This window comes from Cervus canadensis, chromosome 33, assembly GCF_019320065.1.
Source record: "Cervus canadensis isolate Bull #8, Minnesota chromosome 33, ASM1932006v1, whole genome shotgun sequence".
Classification (NCBI taxonomy): Eukaryota; Metazoa; Chordata; class Mammalia; order Artiodactyla; family Cervidae; genus Cervus; species Cervus canadensis.
The window spans coordinates 2,467,302-2,487,485 of NC_057418.1; the positions used below are offsets into that span (position 1 = coordinate 2,467,302).

At 36.5% G+C, this 20,184-nt stretch overlaps 1 protein-coding gene across 5 annotated transcripts in view; it reads right to left on the minus strand.

The window, feature by feature from the left end:
- The window catches only part of PTPRK (protein tyrosine phosphatase receptor type K), a 604,468-nt gene that overhangs the window by 230,063 nt on the left and 354,221 nt on the right, over window positions 1–20,184 (minus strand). The window lies entirely within an intron of this gene.

The following is a 20,184-nucleotide window of genomic DNA, read 5'->3' on the forward strand; positions in this document are numbered from 1 at the left end:
TAATTATTTTGTTCATAAAATATGGCCAAGTCATGTTTTTCTTCCTGCTGTTTTTTGGGTTTTTTTCTTTAACTTCTGCAGACTTCGTGCAGATGAAATGAAAAGAAGGCATAGCAACATTGAACTCAGGAGCTGATGCTGAGTGCTGACTTGTTTCCATGTATCTATCTCTCAATATAATAAACTGAAACTGACAGCGAGGCAAAATCACAAATCATCACATATCACTGGCCTTTGGGAGGAGCATGTGATAAGGCAATGCATCAAATATTAAACTCAAATGTCAAAGGTGCACTGCAATTTAATCTTGAATATCTTAGAAAGAAACTTTGGGAAACAATATATCAATTTTTGAACTTATGAATATGATAAATAATGAATAAGGGAACTATTTCACCTTAACAACAATAGAGGTGAAATTTGATACTGAACTTTGTGAAAGACCCCATAGCTTTAGCTCTGTCCATATGAACTCTAATTAGTACATTGCGATCAGGTGGAAGCTTCTTTAAGTCTCAGAAAGAACACTTCTTGGGGAGCCAAAAGACTTTAAGGGAAAGTGTTAATATATTGCTTCAAAGGTGTTTTTTAAAAAAAGTTAAGGCACATTATATGAAGAAAAGCTATTAAATGCAACCACACAATGCTTCTCTTGGAGTCCACCCCTTCATCTCAAGGAGAAGATGCAGATAGAAACAAGAAAATACAGCTGATATTTTTTTAAACTGGATTTCCTATTTTAATGGCAATGAATGCTGATAATACAACACTGGGGGGGAAAAAAAAAACAAACTTATACTTCTGGTACAGTTTTCCAGTGTAGCCCAGAATTTGCTTTTAAACTCCAATGTATAGTTTCCCCTTTTGAACCCTTGTCTTACAAACATCCCTAACATGAAGAATAAAACAAGCTGGACTAAATCTCTATACAGGTTAATTTTCAAGAATCTTCCTCCAAAATTCATATGATAAATATACATTGAGTAATTACTAACTGCTAAGCTCTTCTAAGCGCGCCGGCTGCGACGGACCGCGCAGAAGCGTGGCCGAGAGGAGCTTCCCCACGTCCGAGGTCAGGGGCGGCGGCCAAGAAGAGCTACCACACGACAGAGGATGACATGGCTGGATGGCATCACCGACTCGATGGGCATGTGTTTGAGTCAACTCCGGGAGTTTGTAATGGACAGGGAGGCCTGGCGTGCTGCGATTCATGCGGTCGCAAAGAGTCGGACACGACTGAGCGACTGAACTGAACTGAAGCTACTCTACACATTGGGTATTCATAGAACATGGCAAGGGAGATATAATAAATCAGCAAATTCATTATTTTAAATTGAGAGTTATGTAGGAAATAGATACCGAGATTGAGATATCAGATGTTGGAGGGAGAGGTACCTAGTGAGTAACACTTGTTTTTTTTTTTCTGCCCAAAGGACTTTTAGAATATAAAGTCACTCACATCAAGAATCATCATTACACAACAGCTTTCAAACTAGTTATCAGTAAAATCATATGAACTTGTGCTTCACTACTCTCCTGTTTAAAGTGAAAATAAAGCTCAGATTAAGATTATTTGTATGCTATATAAACTAGTACTGTAGTGTTAGTCACTTAGTCGTGTCTGATTCTTTGCAACCCCATGGACTGTAGCCTGCCAGGCTCCTCTGTCCATGGAATTTTCCAGGCAAGAATACTGGAGCGGGTTGCCATTCTCTTCTCCAAGGGATCTTCCCAACCCAGGAATTGAACCTGGCTCTCCTGCCTTGCAGGCAGATGCTTTACCATCTGAGCCACTGGGACCAAGAGCTTTATAAACTGCTTACATTTAAAATTGTTTCTATTTCTTATAGAAAGGTAGTTCTTAACACCTGATTTATAAATTTTAAGTACAAAATCTCTAATGGTTTGAAAATTCTTTTCAACAGCATATATTCAAAATTGGGTATAGGGTGAACTAATATTTACAATTTCACAGCTGAATTCCATTGAGAAGCTACAGAAGAAAAAGTCTAAATAATATCAAAATAGTTTAGAATTTTCATGTATCAGCTAAATGAAAAAAGCTGGACAATTCATACCATGAAGTTTTAGCAACTAGTCTGACAACTTTTATATTTCAAGTTTATAAAACTTTTGGTAGACAAAGAGAGAGTTGATATATTTTCTAAACCTTAAACTAAAATGAAACTGAATAGAGGAATGAATGTAATAGAAAAAATGCAAATATCTTCCCAGACTATCTAAGTGTTGCACATATTTTAAGAAGCAGTCTGAATTTTGCGATAAACTGAGCTGCCTCATATCTGTAATGTTTGTTTTCATTCCAGATGGCTCATGTGCTGACTAATTTAAGTAGGAAATGATACTAAATTCACAGCATACTGGGATTCTAACCCAGAGCAGCGATGCCTCACTCATATCACAGCTGAACAATAACCTGCAGAGCTCTGATATTTTACATGACTGGATAATTTGCCAAATGAGTCATACATAACAAACATTGGGATTAATCTATAAATTTATGCGTAGGGTGAAACCTGACCTAATAAGTGTACATTGAATGTAAAATCTGAACCATCACAACTCTGCACATTATTGTCATGGAAAATAAAGGAGAAAACAAAAGAGGAGAACAGCAGAGGAAAGCTACAACAAAACATACTATTAGAAACAAGTGAAAAAGTAAAGCATGATGTTTCTTCTATAAAGAAATGACATGTGTAAGAAAATGAAATTTAAAGTCAAGAGATCTAGTTTTTAAAATGCATACACTACTAGCTGAGTAAACCTGCACATGTTATTTGATTTCTTAGCATTATAATTTTCTCATTGGCACACTAGGCATAATTTTAAGAATTTTAAAAGACTTTACATTTCTAAGCATGTCAACAAGCCTTATATTTGATGCTGTTTTGCTTTGTTTTGTTTCTGCCAAGGAGCATATAAATTTTAAACTCGAAAATTAATATTCAACACTAGTGTTTTGTGTACATGAAGAACTGAGTTTGATATAATCAGGTTCCTGGACCAAAGAGGGCAATAATTCACTCTGATCAGTTTTACATCTCACTTAGTATGGTCAAGTCAACAAAAGGGCAGTCCAGTAATCAAAGCACTATCTCAAATTTGAAACTGTGGCAATATTCAGAGGCTTAAAAACATATACATTGATTAACAGCATGATGATAAGTGAAACCTAACATCAATGAGACTAATATACCAATACATATTAAATTTTATGTTGGAGGTAAAAAGTTGCCTCATATTAGCATATGCATTTTGTTTTTAGCCCCTTGAGAACAAGGTGGCTTATTTATAAAACCTCTATTCATTTCAATAAATTATGCATGAATTTTAATCAGTTAGCAAATGAACAAGTAATTGTTCTGCAGCAATATTAATATTCTTCATAACTTAATACACTATCAGACCCAGAGGTGTGGTGTGAATAAATCCCAGCTGTACAATAGCTATCAACTGAAGCGTGCAATCCCCAAAATACAAGATAAACTTTGCTGATGTTACCAATTAACTTCCAATTAATGACTTAGATTCATTATTCTAGAGCTAAACCTATTATAAAATTGCAATTATACATTCAAATTGCTTTATTCGTTTTCTTATTTCAAATAATTTTTAAAAGTGTCTTGGAATCAAAGTAAGTCATTATGAAAGAATATTCTCATTCAACTATTCCTATTACAATGCTATTTATAAACAGACATGTCATTTATCAACACTGAGTTCATAAAATGCAAAATCAGAAGTTGAAGCTATGAGGCCAGAAAAAAGTCACTCAACAAAGTAACTATCAAAGCAAATGACACTTCTACATTTGTCCTTCCAAATAAATACATTAAATACCTCTCAATCCTATATCCTTCCACATTGTTTTATTTACTTGTCAGAGAAGGCTTGACAAAAAGTATCTTGAGATAAGCCTTCTCATTATAGAAGCAGGCAATAAAAATGCCTTTGTCTCCGAAGACTGTTGTAACAAATTACCTCAAAAGTGTAAGTTTAAAATAACTGAAATTTATTCTGTCATGATTCTAGGGCCAGGTGTTCCAAATCAGAATCACTGGGTTGGAATCAAGGTGGTACCAGGACATACTTCCTCCAAAGGCTCTAGAGGAGAATCAGTATCCTGCCTTTTCTGGCATCTCCTGGCGGCTGGTATCTGCTGGCTTGGGGCCACATTACCCCAGTCTCTATTCACAGTTCACACTGCCTATTCCTCTTCTCTCTGTAGCCAAATCCCTCCAATCCTCTCCTTATAAGGGATTTCCCAGGCAAGAATAATGGATTGGGTTGCCATTTCCTTCTTCAGGCAATCTTCCTGACCCAGGAATCAAACCCAGGTCTCCTGCATTGCAGGCAGATTGATTACCATCTGAGACTCTAGGGAAGGTGTTTGTGATTATATCCACATGCAGGGTCCACATGAGTAATACAAAATACTATCCCCATCTCAAGACTTTTGGCTTAACCACATCCCCAGAGACAGTTTTTCCAGATAAGGTGATAGTCATTGCTGTTGTTCAGTCGCTCAGACGTGTCCGACTCTTTGGACTGCAGCACATCAGGCTTCCCTGTCCTTCACCATCTCCCAGAGTTTGCTCAAAGTAGTCATAGGTTCCAGAGATTAGGATCTTAGATTTTTGGTACCATTTTTCAGCCTATTACAGACATGGATTATGAACTCATCCTTACTCCTGGGAGACATCACGGCTCTACCTTTATTCTAGTTGGTAGGAAGCTAGGAAAATAATTCTCCTAGGATCCTTCCTAGCTAGGTTCAGAACAGTTGAAATTATTTTTGAGGCAATAATTTATCCACATTGCTTTTTTCTTGCTATTTATTTTTAAAGGAAATGAAAAAGTAGAGGATGAAAATTATTACTGGAAATGGCTATAAGAGTTAATGTTCCCTTTCTATGTCTAAATTCCTATAAAAATACAATTAGAATATTTGCCTTGGAGTTATTTATTTGCTATGATTTGTTTACTTAAATGAACAGATCAATTCAAATCAATATTATTCTACTCCTTTATCATTCCTCTTATTAAAATTTTGACCCAGGTACAGTTTAAAAAGAAAACTTTACTAGTTCATGCTTCATTTTGTCTAATTTTCTTCCACATCACCTATTAAATGCTCAAGTAAGTGGAAAAGAACATTAGCGACAAAAGCAGGAAGAATAACATCAGTATACAAAATAATTCAAGCTTTTATTTATCAGCTACCCTATGACAGTTTTAAATGATCTTAAATTATGCCTCAAAAGGATAACAATATAATGTAATGGTACTTGAATGTTTCAACAAATTTGAAATAATAACACTGATGAACAGAAGATGGCCTTTCCTTCCATAAGAAATGGAAAGCAATAAAGAACATTGTTAGGGGGCATTTGATATCACATAGATGGCAACATAATTTCTCTCAATTTTTCCTAAGATGTAAAAACATGCACTAAACAGTTGGAAGTGTTTTGATGTATAAAATGTAACAAAGTTTACCCTGCAGTCAGATTTTAAAAACTGTAATGCAAATATATTTATGAGAAGACTAATAGTTCTTTCATGATTTTCACTCTTATCACTTATACCTCAGATTTCCAATCCTAATGAATTCTTAGGCAGCTGAATACCTCTCCATTCACTCTTTGGACTACTACCTCATAATATTTGCCCATATCAGTTATGTAGTCAGTAAATTCTATGAATCATTTTTCAGATAAATCACCATTTTAATTATGTTGACACATTTGTGCATTGAGAAAGTAAAAAATTTTATTTAGTATATTAAAATCCTTTTAATACAAAATCAAGACCCCTATATATGCTGTCTACAAGAGACCCACCTCAAAACAAGGGACACATATGGACTAAAAGTGAAGGGCTGGAAAAAAACATTTCACGCAAATGGAGACCAAAAGAAAGCAGGAGTCGCAATACTCATATCAGATAAAATAGACTTTCAAATAAAGGCTGTGAAAAGAGACAAAGAAGGACACTACATAATGATCAAAGGATCAATCCAAGAAGAAGGTATAACAATTACAAATACATATGCACCCAACATAGGAGCATCGCAATATGTAAGGCAAATGCTAACGAGTATGAAATAGGAAGTTAGTAGTAACACAATACTAGTGGGAGACTTGAATACCCCACTCACAACTATGGATAGATCAACTAAACAGAAAATTAACAAGGAAACACAAACTTTAAATGACACAATGGACCAGCTAGACCTAATTGATATCTATAGGACATTTCACCCCAAAACAATCAACTTCACCTTTTTCTCAAGTGCACACGGAACCTTCTCCAGAATAGATCACATCCTGGGCCATAAATCTAGTCTTGGTAAATTCAAAAAAATTGAAATCATTCCAGTCATCTTTTCTGACCACAGTGCAGTAAGATTAGATCTCAATTACAGGAAAAAAATTGTTAAAAATTCAAAACATATGGAGGCTAAAATAACACGCTTCTGAATAACCAACAAATCATAGAAGAAATCAAAAAAGAAATCAAAAATATGCATAGAAATGAATGAAAATGAAAACACAACAACCCAAAACCTATGGGACACTGTAAAAGCAGTGCTAAGGGGAAGGTTCATAGCATTACAGGCTTACCTCAAGAAACAAGAAAAAAGTCAAATAAATAATGTAACTCTACACCTAAAGCAACTAGAGAAGGAAGAAATGAAGAACCCCAGGGTTAGTAGAAGGAAAGAAATCTTAAAAATTAGGGTGAAATAAATGCAAAAGAAACTAAAGCGACCATAGCAAAAATCAACAAAGCTAAAAGCTGGTTTTTTGAAAAAATAAACAAAATTGACAAACCATTAGCAAGACTCATTAAGAAACAAAGAGAGAAGAACCAAATTAACAAAATTAGAAATGAAAATGGAGAGATCACAACAGACAACACTGAAATACAAAGGACCATAAGAGACTACTACCAGCAGCTCTATGCCAATAAAATGGACAACTTGGAAGAAATGGACAAATTCTTAGAAAAGTATAACTTTCCAAAACTGAACCAGGAAGAAATAGAAGATCTTAACAGACCCATCACAAGCAAGGAAATCGAAACTGTAATCAGAAATCTTCCAGCAAACAAAAGCCCAGGACCAGATGGCTTCACAGCTGAATTCTACCAAAAATTTAGAGAAGAGCTAACACCTATCTTATTCAAACTCTTCCAGAAAATTGCAGAAAAAGGTAAACTTCCAAACTCATTCTATGAGGCCACCATCACCCTAATTCCAAAACCAGACAAACATGCCACAAAAAAAAGAAAACTACAGGCCAATATCACTGATGAACATAGATGCAAAAATCCTTAACAAAATTCTAGCAAACAGAATCCAACAACATATTAAAAAGATCCTATATCATGACCAAGTGGGCTTTATCCCAGGAATGTGAGGATTCTTTAATATCTGCAAATCAATCAGTGTAATACACCACATTAACAAATTGAAAGATAAAAACCATATGATTATCTCAATAGATGCAGAGAAAGCCTTTGACAAAATTCAACACTCATTTATGATTAAAACTCTCCAGAAAGCAGGAATAGAAGGAACATACCTCAACATAATAAAAGCTACATATGACAAACCCACAGCAAGCATCACCCTCAAAGGTGAAAATTGAAAGCATTTCCCCTAAAATCAGGAACAAGACAAGGGTGCCCACTCTCACCACTACTATTCAACATAGTTTTGGAAGTTTTGGCCACAGCAATCAGAGCAGAAAAAGAAGTAAAAGGAATCCAGATAGGAAAAAAAGAAGTGAAACTCTCGCTGTTTGCAGATGACATGATCCTCTACACAGAAAACCCTAAAGACTCGACCACAAAATTACTAGAGCTAATCAACAAATATAGTAAAGTTGCAGGATATAAAATTAACACACAGAAATCTCTTGCATTCCTATAAACTAACAATGAGAAAACAGAAAGAGAAATTAAGGAAACAATACCATTCACCATTGCAACAATAAGAATAAAATACTTAGGAGTATATCTACCTAAAGAAACAAAAGAACTATACATAGAAAACTATAAAACACTGATGAAAGAAAACAAAGAGGACACAAACAGATGGAGAAACATACCGTGTTCATGGATTGGAAGAATCAATATTGTCAAAATGGCTATACTACCCAAAGCAATCTATAGATTCAATGCAATCCCTATCAAGCTACCAACGGTATTTTTCACAGAACTAGAACAAAGAATTTCACAATTTGTATGGAAATACGAAAAGCCTCAAATAGCCAAAGTAATCTTGAGAAAGAACAATGGAACTGGAGGAATCAACCTGTCTGACTTCAGACTCTATTACAAAGCCACAGTCATCAAGACAGTATGGTACTGACACAAAGACAGAAATATAGATCAATGGAATAGAATAGAAAGCCCAGAGATAAATCCACAAACCTATGGACACCTTATCTTTGACAAAGGAGGCAAGGATATACAATGGAAAAAAGACAACCTCTTTAACAAGTGGTGCTGGGAAAACTGGTCAACCACTTGAAAAAGAATGAAACTAGAACACTTTCTAACACCATACACAAAAATAAAATCAAAACGGATTAAAGATCTAAACGTAAGACCAGAAACTATAAAACTCCTAGAGGAGAACACAGGCAAAACACTCTCCAACATGAATCACAGCAGGATCCTCTATGACCCACCTCCCAGAATATTGGCAATAAAAGCAAAAATAAACAAATGGGACCTAATGAAACTTAAAAGCTTTTGCACAACAAATTAAGCTATAAGCAAGGTGAAAAGACAGCCCTCAGATTGGGAGAAAATAATAGCAAATGAAGCAACAGACAAAGGATTCATCTCAAAAATATAAAAGCAACTCTTGAAGCTCAATTCCAGTAAAATAAATGACCCAATCAAAAAATGGGCCAAAGAACTAAACAGACATTTCTCCAAAGAAGACATACAGATGGCTAACAAACACATGAAAGGATGCTCAACATCACTCATTCTCAGAGAAATGCAAATCAAAACCACAATGAGGTACCATTACACGCCAGTCAGGATGGCTGCTATCCAAAAGTCTACAAGCAATAAATGCTGGAGAGGGTGTGGAGAAAAGGGAACCCTCTTACACTGTTGGTGGGAATGCAAACTAGTACAGCCACTATGGAAAGCAGTGTGGAGATTTCTTAAAAAACTGGAAATAGAATTGCCATATGACCCAGCAATCCCACTTCTTGGCATACACACCGAGGAAACCAGATCTGAAAGAGACACATGCACCCCAATGTTCATCGCAGCACTGTTTATAATAGCCAGGACATGGAAGCAACCTAGATGCCCATCAGCAGATGAATGGATAAGGAAGCTGTGGTACATATACACCATGGAATATTACTCAGCCATTAAAAAGAATTCATTTGAATCAGTTCTAATGAGATGGATGAAACTGCAGCCCATTATACAGAGTGAAGTAAGCCAGAAAGATAAAGACCAATACAGTATACTAACACATATATATGGAATGTAGAAAGATGGTAATGATAACCCTATATGCAAAACAGAAAAAGAGACACAGATGTACAGAACAGATTTTGGACTCCGTGGGAGAAGGCGAGGGTGGGATGTTTCGAGAGAACAGCATCGAAACATGTGCATTATCTAGGGTGAAACAGATCACCAGCCCAGGTTGGATGCATGAGACAAGTGCTTGGGCCTGGTGCACTGGGACTACCCAGAGGGATCGGGTAGAGAGGGAGGTGGGAGGGGGGATCAGGACGGGGACTACATGTAAATCTATGGCTAATTCATGTCAATGTATGACAAAAACCACTACAATATTGTAAAGTAATTAGCCTCCAACTAATAAAAATAAATGAAAAAAAAAATCCTTTTAAATCCAACAATCCAATGTTAGATGTTTTCTTCAAATCACATCATTCAGGTGGCTCATAAGCTTGAACTGATCAAATAAAGTTAGTGCTCAGACATCACAAAGTTTCAGTTCAATTCAGTTCAGTCACTCAGTCGTGTCCGATTCTTTGCAACCCCATGAACCACAGTACACCAGGCCTCCCTGTCCATCACTGACTCCCAGAGTCCACCCAAACCCATGTCCATTGAGTCAGTGATGCCATCCAACCATCTCTTCCCCTGTCATCCCCTTCTCCTCCTGCCCTCAATCTTTCCCAGCATCAGGGTCTTTTCAAATGAGGCAGCTCTTTGCATCAGCTGGCCAAAGTACTGACGTTTCAGCTTCAACGTCAGTACCTCCAATGAACATCTAGGATTGATCTTCTTTAGGATGGACTGGTTGGATCTCCCTGCAGTACAAGGGTCTCTCAAGAGTCTTCTCCAACACCACAGCTCAAAAGCATCAATTCTTTGGTGCTGAGCTTTTTTTTTTTTTTTCTTTCTTCTATTCTATTTTTATTTTATTTTATTTTTTGGCTCCAGCAGACCACTGGCTCTGATTTTATTTATTTATTTTTATTAGTTGGAGGCTAATTACTTTACAATATTGTAGTGGTTTTTGCCATACATTGACATGAATCAGCTTTCTTTATAGTCCAACTCTCACATCCATACATCACCACTGGAAAAACCATAGCCTTGACTAGACAGACCTTTGTTGGCAAAGTAATGTCTGTTTTTTAATATGCTGTTTAGGTTGGTCATAACTTCCTTCCAGAGAGTAAGCATCTTTCAATTTCATGGCTGCAATCACCATCTGCGGTGATTTTGGAGCCCCCCCAAAATAAAATCAGCCACTGTTTCGACTGTTTCCCCATCTATTGGCCATGAAGTGATGGGACCAGATGCCATGAACTTACTTTTCTGAATGTTCAGCTTTAAGCCAACTTTTTCACTCTTCTTTCACTTTCATCAAGAGGCTCTTTAGTTCTTCATCACTTTCTGTAATAAGGGTGGTGTTATCTGCATATCTGAGGTTATTGATAATTCTCCTGGCAATCTCAATTCCAGCTTGTGCTTCCTCCAGCCCAGCGTTTCTCATGATGTACTCTGCATATAACTTAAATAAGCAGGGTGACAATATACAGCCTTGATGTACTCCTTTTCCGATTTGGAACCAGTCTGTTGTTCCATGTCTAGTTCTAACTGTTGCTTCCTGAACTGCTTACAGGTTTCTCAAGAGGCAGGTCAGATGGTCTGGTATTCCCACCTCTTTCAGAATTTTCCACAGTTTATTATGATCCACACAGTCAAAGTCTTTGGCATAGTCAATAAAGCAGAAATAGATATTATTCTGGAACTCTCTTGCTTTTTTGATAATCCAGCAGATGTTGGAAATTTGATCTCTGGTTCCTATGCCTTTCTAAATCCAGCTTGAACACCTGGAAGTTCACGGTTCACATATTGATGAAGCCTGGCTTGGAGAATTTTGAGCATTACTTTATTAGTACATGAGATGAGTGCAATTGTGCGGTAGTTTGAGCATTCTTTGGGATTGCCTTTCTTAGGGATTGGAATGAAAACGGACCTTTTCCAGTCCTGTGGCCACTGCTGAGTTTTCCAAATTTGCTGGCATATTGAGTGCAGCACTTTCACAGCATCATCTTTCAGGATTTGAAATAGCTCAACTGGAATTCCATCACCTCCACTAGTTTTGTTCGTAGTGATGCTTCCTAAGCACTTGACTTCACATTCCAGGATGTCTGGCTCTAGGTGAGTGATTGGATACTGCTAAATCTGAGGTTCCTATGCCAGCATCTAGACCACATATCAATCAAAATGGGCTGTTGTTACCTATCATCATCTCCATGGAAATTACACATATGTAATGGCTATGGAAAGGGTGTGTGCTGTGCCCCACTGCCCACCCTTACAATATTTCACATACACAGAAAATCCTGAGAAGTGTGAAATAAACCCCCGTGATTTCACAGCTATAAATAGGCAGAAATATTTTAGAATGAAAAAAATGCAATGGAACAACAAAGCCCTTTTTTAATGATATATACATATATATATTCATTTTTACTATGTATTTTTAGATCATCATTACTTACGTCTATCTAAACAAGACTTTCTTCATTCTCCCCAAGAGGTTTTTCACTAACAGTAATTGTTCTAATAATTGAGGAGTGTTACTTGCTTTGAGTTGGCTAGAGCCAAGATTACTTGATCATGAAATTCACAGGATAGTCCCACAAAATGAAAAATCCTCCATCCCAAAATAGTATAGGCTGCCCTAGAGAAACACTACAGTGTGAAAAATAATTCCCCCTCATAAATCCAGAGGTTATACTTACCTAAAATTATATCATATATTTACATTGTTCCATTTCTGGTGGTTCAGTGGTAAAGAATCCACCTGAAATGCAGGAGAACGGGATTCATTCTCTGGGTCAGGAAGATCCCCTGGAGAAGCAAAGCCACTCCAGTATTCTTACCTGGAGAATACCATGGATAGAGGAGCCTAGTGGGCTACCATCCATGGGGTCATAAAGAGTGGGACATGACTGAGTGACTAAGCGCACACACACATTTACATTTCTCAAAAGAGTACTGGAGCCGTATTTTGAAGAGGGTGCAAACACTAAACATGTGATTATTTATTCACACAGGCTTAACCATCGTCAATGAGGCACAGTTAAATGGGCATGTGAGTATGCAACTTACTCAACAACAACTGAACTGACAGTTTTGGAAAAGTGTATATCAAGAAGTAAAAATGTGGTAACAGACTAAAGTAATCCCACTTCTGGAAATTTAATGTAAAGAGACAATTAAACCTATGTCTAAAGAGCAAAAAATTAAGCAATCACAATATTCTCCAAAGGGAAAATGCTGACACAAATTAATGTATTTCAGTAGCATTCCATCATATACTTCAAGAACACAAGTTGTGAAGATTACACAACAAATGTCAGGTGACATTTGAATGTTTAGTTTATTACAGCTTTCATTTTACAAGGTAAAAACTATGTCCCTATTAATTAAAGAAAGAGAGAGAGAGAAAAGAAAACCACTAACTACTACTACCATAAGGAAATACACCAAAAAGGTAATAACAGTGATTAGGAACTGTGAGACCACAAGTGGTCAGGCTCTTTCTTTTTTCTATATTTTCCAATAAATTTTGTAACATGCTCATCAAACTTTTTCACTGCTATATTCCCAGTCTCTGTTGCAGTGCCTAAGTTCAATAATTTGCTACAGAATGAGTGGTTGACTTTAAGAAGACCTTGAAAAAAAAGTTATCCATGTCACTGTAAGAAAAAATTATCCACATAAATTCTGTCTATTCCATACCAGAAGACACGGGCTGCCACTTCAGTGTCAGAACCATAATTTGGAGTTGGCAATAGCAATACTTTGTGTGTTTATTTATTAATTTGCTTAATTTATTTTTGGATAATGAAATTAAGTCCTCAAAATGTAAGATTTACCACCTTGATCTCTGAACCATGTAGCTAGCCAATTGCTCTGACAATGATACATGACACCTACAAAATGTTACTATTTAATTAAAGGAGTTAGTTGACTGGAACAAAGGAACACTTTCTAGGCAATTTCTTAGTGACCAAGTGGCATCAAATGATTTATCCACCTTGTTAAAAAAAAAGGCATAGCTGCAAACCTATATAATAATTCTCTTTTGTCTTTAAGTCAAATCAAATCAAGTAAACTTTTAAAAAAAGATTTTCCATGTGAAGAAACTCATATGTACATATACTAATTTGAATATAAAATATGACTTTATCAAATATACAGTTGCACTAATAATACCAGAATGTATACCAATAACATGAGTTTCTTGAGCAAAAATTTAATTCAGGGTAGGAAACCATTTTGATACTAAATATGCCACTCCTCACATTAAACAATCATTTTGTCTTTCAATCCCTATGTGATTTTGCATTCATTCTTTTTTAACTGCGAGGTCTGTGGAATTACAGTATTTAATCTCAGTGACATGGCTCTTCCTGCTGCCTAAAATGCTGAAATAAGAAGAATCATTTCAGCAACATAACTGCAAATTTTGCATACTGAATTTCATATCCTGTATATTACCATGGCATTTTATTCATCTAGATTTGAAAACACTGCTGCAATAACTTTATTACCTGGCTGACCTAAAAAGGCACAGCGGCAGCACCCTGTTTGAGATCTGCCAGCAGAGACTAAAAACAAAGTTAGGTTCCTATGTAGGGTATTAGAAAAGGTGAAGGGATTTTTTTAAAGTAAAGTTTATTTGCTTTTTAGCCTATGTAACCTAAAACCATGAAATAACTATCATTTTTATTTCCTTTTGTCTGCAAACTATAATTAACATCTATGCAATGAATTGGTTCAGAATTATGAATTACTGCAATAATTCAACAACTTTACAAAGATTCCGTCAGTACCACAATCGGTATGGCATGGGAGCAAGCCAGACATGTTATGATGGAAATTATAGATCCATTTGATTGAGTCATAAACTAATACAGAATATTTCTCTATGGCCGTTTAGTCTCTCATTTCAGCCTCATCAGAGCTCAAACTGTTCATGTGTTTCAGGGAAAGAACATACAGATGATTCCAAGAATAACAATCAGGTCAGTAGTAAAACTGGGAGAGTCTTCAACTCCTTGGCTCCCTCAAGTCTAGGGTCATAAACAGGTAATCACATCACCATCAGTCAGCTTTACGAGGTTAGACAATAAAAAAATATATGGTAGGAGAAAGGGGGGGAACTGTGTTTAGCAATGATAATATACATACGTTCCAGTAACACGTTATATATGCCTAGGATTTAAACAGGCCAAAGGATTTGGAGTAACACCATTTATATTCCAAATCTAGAATATTAAATTTTTTTAATCTCGTGAATCTAAAGTCCAAATAAAAATTTTAAAACTTACGAAATTAGAATATTCCAATATTTAATTATAACAAAACAACAAATGTAAGTTGGCCATCTTGATCCTTGGATTTAAATATTCTGTTGTGTTGACTAACTATAATATAACACATAATAAGTATAGGCTTCTTATGTTCTCATGAACTTTGTGATCATTTCAAGACAATTCAAAATGATGCAAGAAGTTTTTATGCTTATATAGCCAGCAACGGATGGCTACTTTTTTTCATTAATTACTTAGTCAAGTAATGGAATCAGAGACACCATTCAGTCCCTTCACTCAATGACTGTAAAATCTGACTTTATTTACCCTTATTAATATTTACCTGTTATTTCCACATGACTCTGGAAGGTACAGCGTGCCATTTTTTAGCCAGGCATATTCCAGTGTACATGTGATATAGTTACTTTATGAAAAACAATTTGTGATGACATAGTAAAAAAATTAAATAAGACTTCAGTGCTATAGACAGTTCCTCTAGATAATAGGCTTTATGAATTCACTACTAGCTCCAGCATAGTCATAATTTTAGGATGCGTTTCAGTTCAAAAAGCACAAACTGTCAGAGACTTTCAAAATCTTCACATCAAAGAAACTGTGTCATTCGTGAGCTAATACAGACTCAAGTCAATTTTGTAGTGTAAAGATTCCCAGTATATATTCACTTAAAATGACAAATGATACAAATTAGCAATCATAGAACATTTCTTCAATTTTGAGGTTAAACAAAACAAAAAACAATTATGTGTCCTACAGAGGTAGATGCCCTTGATTAAATGAGAAGAAAGCAAAGCTTTAAGGTGAAATGGGTTCAACAGATGTGGTCAGTGACTTCAGATGGACTATTCCTGATGTCAACTAGGATAAGTGTCAGGGGACTTGAAAAGGGGACCACAGGACAGATTTCTGAACCTAGTCTCTGAACTCAGAAAAGCAGGTTTTATAGGTAACTCAAGAGTGTACATACAATGATGAACAGAAGAGAGTGCCATAAAAACAGAGCCATCAATGAGATCACCATCCTTATTAACACACGGACTTTTACATAAATATTTTAATCGTCCAGTGCTATTAATATTCCTTAAGGGGCCCGATACCCCATCTCCATTAGTCAAAGTGCCATCAAAAATAAAATTACCACACCTAGTTTTATAAACAGATGGAAACAGGGGGCAGACAAGAATAATTACAGATCTATGTGATAAAGTAATGAGATAATGACACTTTAAAGACTAGTATGACAGCTCAGCCAGCAAGAGACCTTTAATTTCCATTCCATTCAACCACCCCCATTTCCACACCATAATGGAGGTATGTAGACAGTCAGAATATCAAAATAAAGTATTTCATCTCCACATAAAGTATTAGAAGGCAGTCCAAGTTGTAAACCATCAGTGCAGAGCTAGAGAAAGTTTCTAGGAGTAAAATAAAGGTTGTCAAGTCCATAAGTAATGTAGTAGCGTTGGGCTCTTCTTCCACGGCCACTGCTACTGACGAGAAACCTCTCTTTTCTATTTTGATAAATATCATGCCTTTTACAAACAAGGGCATGAAATGGCTACTGACCCAAACTGTTCATGTATTCTTCCTGTGAACTTCAAATTCCCCACCCTTCTACAACGTTAGCCAGATCAACTGAAAACTTGCTAGGGGGAGGAAAACAAACATAAGTAAAATGTGCAAACATTTTCATAGGCACCAAAGAATCTTACAAACAGTACCTCTATCCGTGAAAATATGATTAAAAAATGGGTAAGGAGGCCTACTATTTTCAGTATTATAAAAAGAAGGAAAAACTACCATGCTTCTTTGGCATGCATTTTTTAAAAATGTTACACTTATAAAAGTTGATACGGCTGAGAGATCTCCCTGTTGCACCCAAACTATTCCATTTCTTATCCCAAAGCTGCAATACACTTACATTTTTAAATGTATGTCTATGTACATGTTCAAGTTTTAAATTAAGAATTTGACACTGGGCAAAGGTCAAGAAAGATATTCATGAATCACAGAGCTATAGATGTGTTACTCCTGTAAGGTATTAAGATACATTTAAAATGTAAAGGAACTAATTTGTGCTTGTATGTATTTATCTTGTTTCAAAAGTTATTTTAATACATAAATGCAAACTATGCTAAATGAATCCTTTATTGATGATAAATGTATCTTCTCTTAATAAAATCAAATGTTAAAAAAAAATTAAAAAAATAAAATAAAATAAAATGTTAATTAGGTGATGAGAAAGGGGTCAAAGGTAAAGTCTATGTGCTCTATACCATGGTACCCAACTGGGGGATATTCACATTATAGGCAGAATGGCTAGGGGGAAAAAAAACAAAACAAAACTAGACAGCTTTTGTGATTATCATGGTATTATAGATAACACACAGGAAAATGAAAATAGGCATAAAATAATACAGACACTATAATGGCTTGAAAACATGGGCACGAATTTTTCCAGAGCGTTCCCATTGAGAGCTTGTGTCCATGTTCTGGCCTCTTGAATCTGGGAGACCTTAGACCTGCCCAAATACATACAGCACAGAGAAGTGGTGGAATGAGACTCAGTCACAGAAGACCATGCACCTCCCCTCTGTTCAGTGGAACCTGGATCATCTGCCCTTGGAGCCCTGAGCCATCAGGGCTCAGTTCAGTTAGCAGGTAGAGTTATCCTAGTCCAGGCGTCAGACATGTGCATGAAGTTTCCAGATGATTCACACCTCCAGGAGTTTGAATTAACTTCAGCTAGTCAATTTAAGTGTTTCTGACTGAGGATACAAAATTCCTGGGTCAGGAAAAACCCACCCCTTCTGTGCATTTCTGAATTATTGGTTCCTAGAGGTTGTGAGCATTATAGGTCAGTTGCTGTTTTATGCCTATAGGTTTGGGAGTATTTCATTTTGCAGCAGTTAATAAATGGAAAATTATGTCTTACTAACAAGGTGGTTGCTCAGAGGTTAAAGTATCTACCTGCAATGTGGGAGACCTGGGTTCGATCCCTGGGTTGGGAAGATCCCCTGAAGAAGGAAATGGCAACCCACTCCAGTATTCTTGCCTGGAAAATCCCATGGACGGAGGAGCCTGGTGGGCTACAGTCCACTGGGTCGCAAAGAGTCGGACATGACTGAGCAACTTAACAAGGTTGAAGGAAAATCTTCATGAAACCTTGATGAAAGTTGCAAACTTCTGGGCATAAAAATACTGCTCTACCATGATCAGTCTCCTGCTTACCTGTCCAGTCTCACATCTTACCACTCTTCAATACCAATCACATGTTCATATATCATAACTTGTATTTTCTATGGGAATTTTTTCTTTTATCTTCATCCACCTTCATCCTTTATAGGCTGCTTGAAGTGTTCTTTTACCATTTATAGACTTAGCAAAACCATTCATCTTCAAATCCCAGCTCATTTATCACTGCCTCTGAGAAGCCTTCTTCAGCACACCCTCTCTAACCTGAAATAAATGTACCCTTTCCTGTAGGAGATTTATCCATATATTTTTTCTCTGTCTCTTTAGTTATTGAGCTCCTAAAAGACACACATTTTAGTTGTCTTTAAGTTTGTGACTTCAGACTTCAATACTTAGCACATTAGGCAATCAAATGATGATTGTTTAAAGAATGCATTTATGAACAAATGAAAAGAATGAACATAAGAAGGTAATTTAAGGTAGGATAATACATACTGTTGGTGAGGATATGGAAAACTAGAACCTTAAAACTGCAAGGTGGAATATAAATTGATACAATAAATTCAAAAGGCTGCCAGACTTACTAAAGCTGAACATAAGCATATGCTATCACCTAGCATTTCCGCTTCCAGATAGATGTTCCCCCAAAAGTCAAATGCCTACCATCAGTAAACTGGAAAAATTGTGGCAATCTCATCAGTTAGAATATTTTACAACAATGATGTCAAATGATGTACAGATACATGCAAAAATATGAATGAATTTCACAAAGTTGGAAAAAGAAGCCAGATGAAAGAGCATAAACTACAGAATTCCATTTACTTAAGCTATTAATTACTGTTAGAAGTCAGGCACAATGGGTTAGTGACTGCAGGGGAGTGACGGGGCCTTCTGGGGTGCTTGGTAATATTGTATTTTTTCATTGTTGACTGCGTGTATTTTCAGTTTGTGAAAATTCATCAAGCTATACATTTATCAAGCTATATATTTAATGCACTTATCTGCATATCTACACTATGTTTAAGTAAGAAATTTTAAAAATAAGGTAAGGATGGCTCTGTACTAATTCGTCCCTGACTCCTGCTCAGAAATGCCCCCGACACACACATGAAACTCAATACAATACAGTTAGAATCTCATCTTGAGTTTGAAATTTAAAGTCAGTATTTATGGCAAAAACCCAATTAGGTCAAAATTTCTCTTCAAAATTGTTAAATCAATCACAAAGACTAGTTCATATTTGTTTTTTTCTTACATACATCATTGTACCAGTTCTTTTGACTTGCAAAATACCAAATTTAAAAGAAACAAGAGGTATGTTTATCTGCAAGTTTGGGCATTAAAACCTGTCTGTCTTTGAGTAAATCTTTGCATCTCGGAGGGAGCAGTTGAGTTCTATAGTCACCTATGTAAAAATATATTAATATTATGAGGTATCTGAAAGGTCACGCTGACCTCAGGTGGGAAAGCGCCAGCCGGAAAACGCTGACAGAGAAGCCTCCGCCGGAAAGTCCCGGATAAGTCCCAGGGACAGACATCCATCAATCAACAGCCCGTTGCCAGGCAGACTGATGGACACGAAGGCGCCAAGACTCCGGCCAATCAAAAACTGACACGAGACTGAAAAGTCCAATCAGCACCCTAGAGCCCCATTCTAACCATATATGGAAAGGCCCCGCCACTTCCGCATCCGCCAGGGTATATAAGTATCACCCCCCTTCCCGCAGGTTGCAGACTCCCACTTTCCCCCTGCTCGCGGTTGGGGGAGCTCTGCCCGGGAGCGATTGCCCAATAAAGCCTCTTAATACTCGGCGCTCTCTTTGTCTTGGCGCTCTCTTTGTCTTGCTGCTGCGTTCTTACAGTATCTACATCATATAAAAGCATCAAGTGATTTTTTTTTTCTGCTTCACAAATATATATTCTTGAAAATTACTTATTTGAATACATATATATATGATACACTAATCTTACACAGTTCATATACTTCCCATTTGTTGTTGTCCAGTCTCTCAGTAGTGTGTGACTTTCTGTAAACCCATAGACAGTAGCACGCCTGGCTTCCCTGTTCTTCACTATTTCCTGGAGTTTGCTC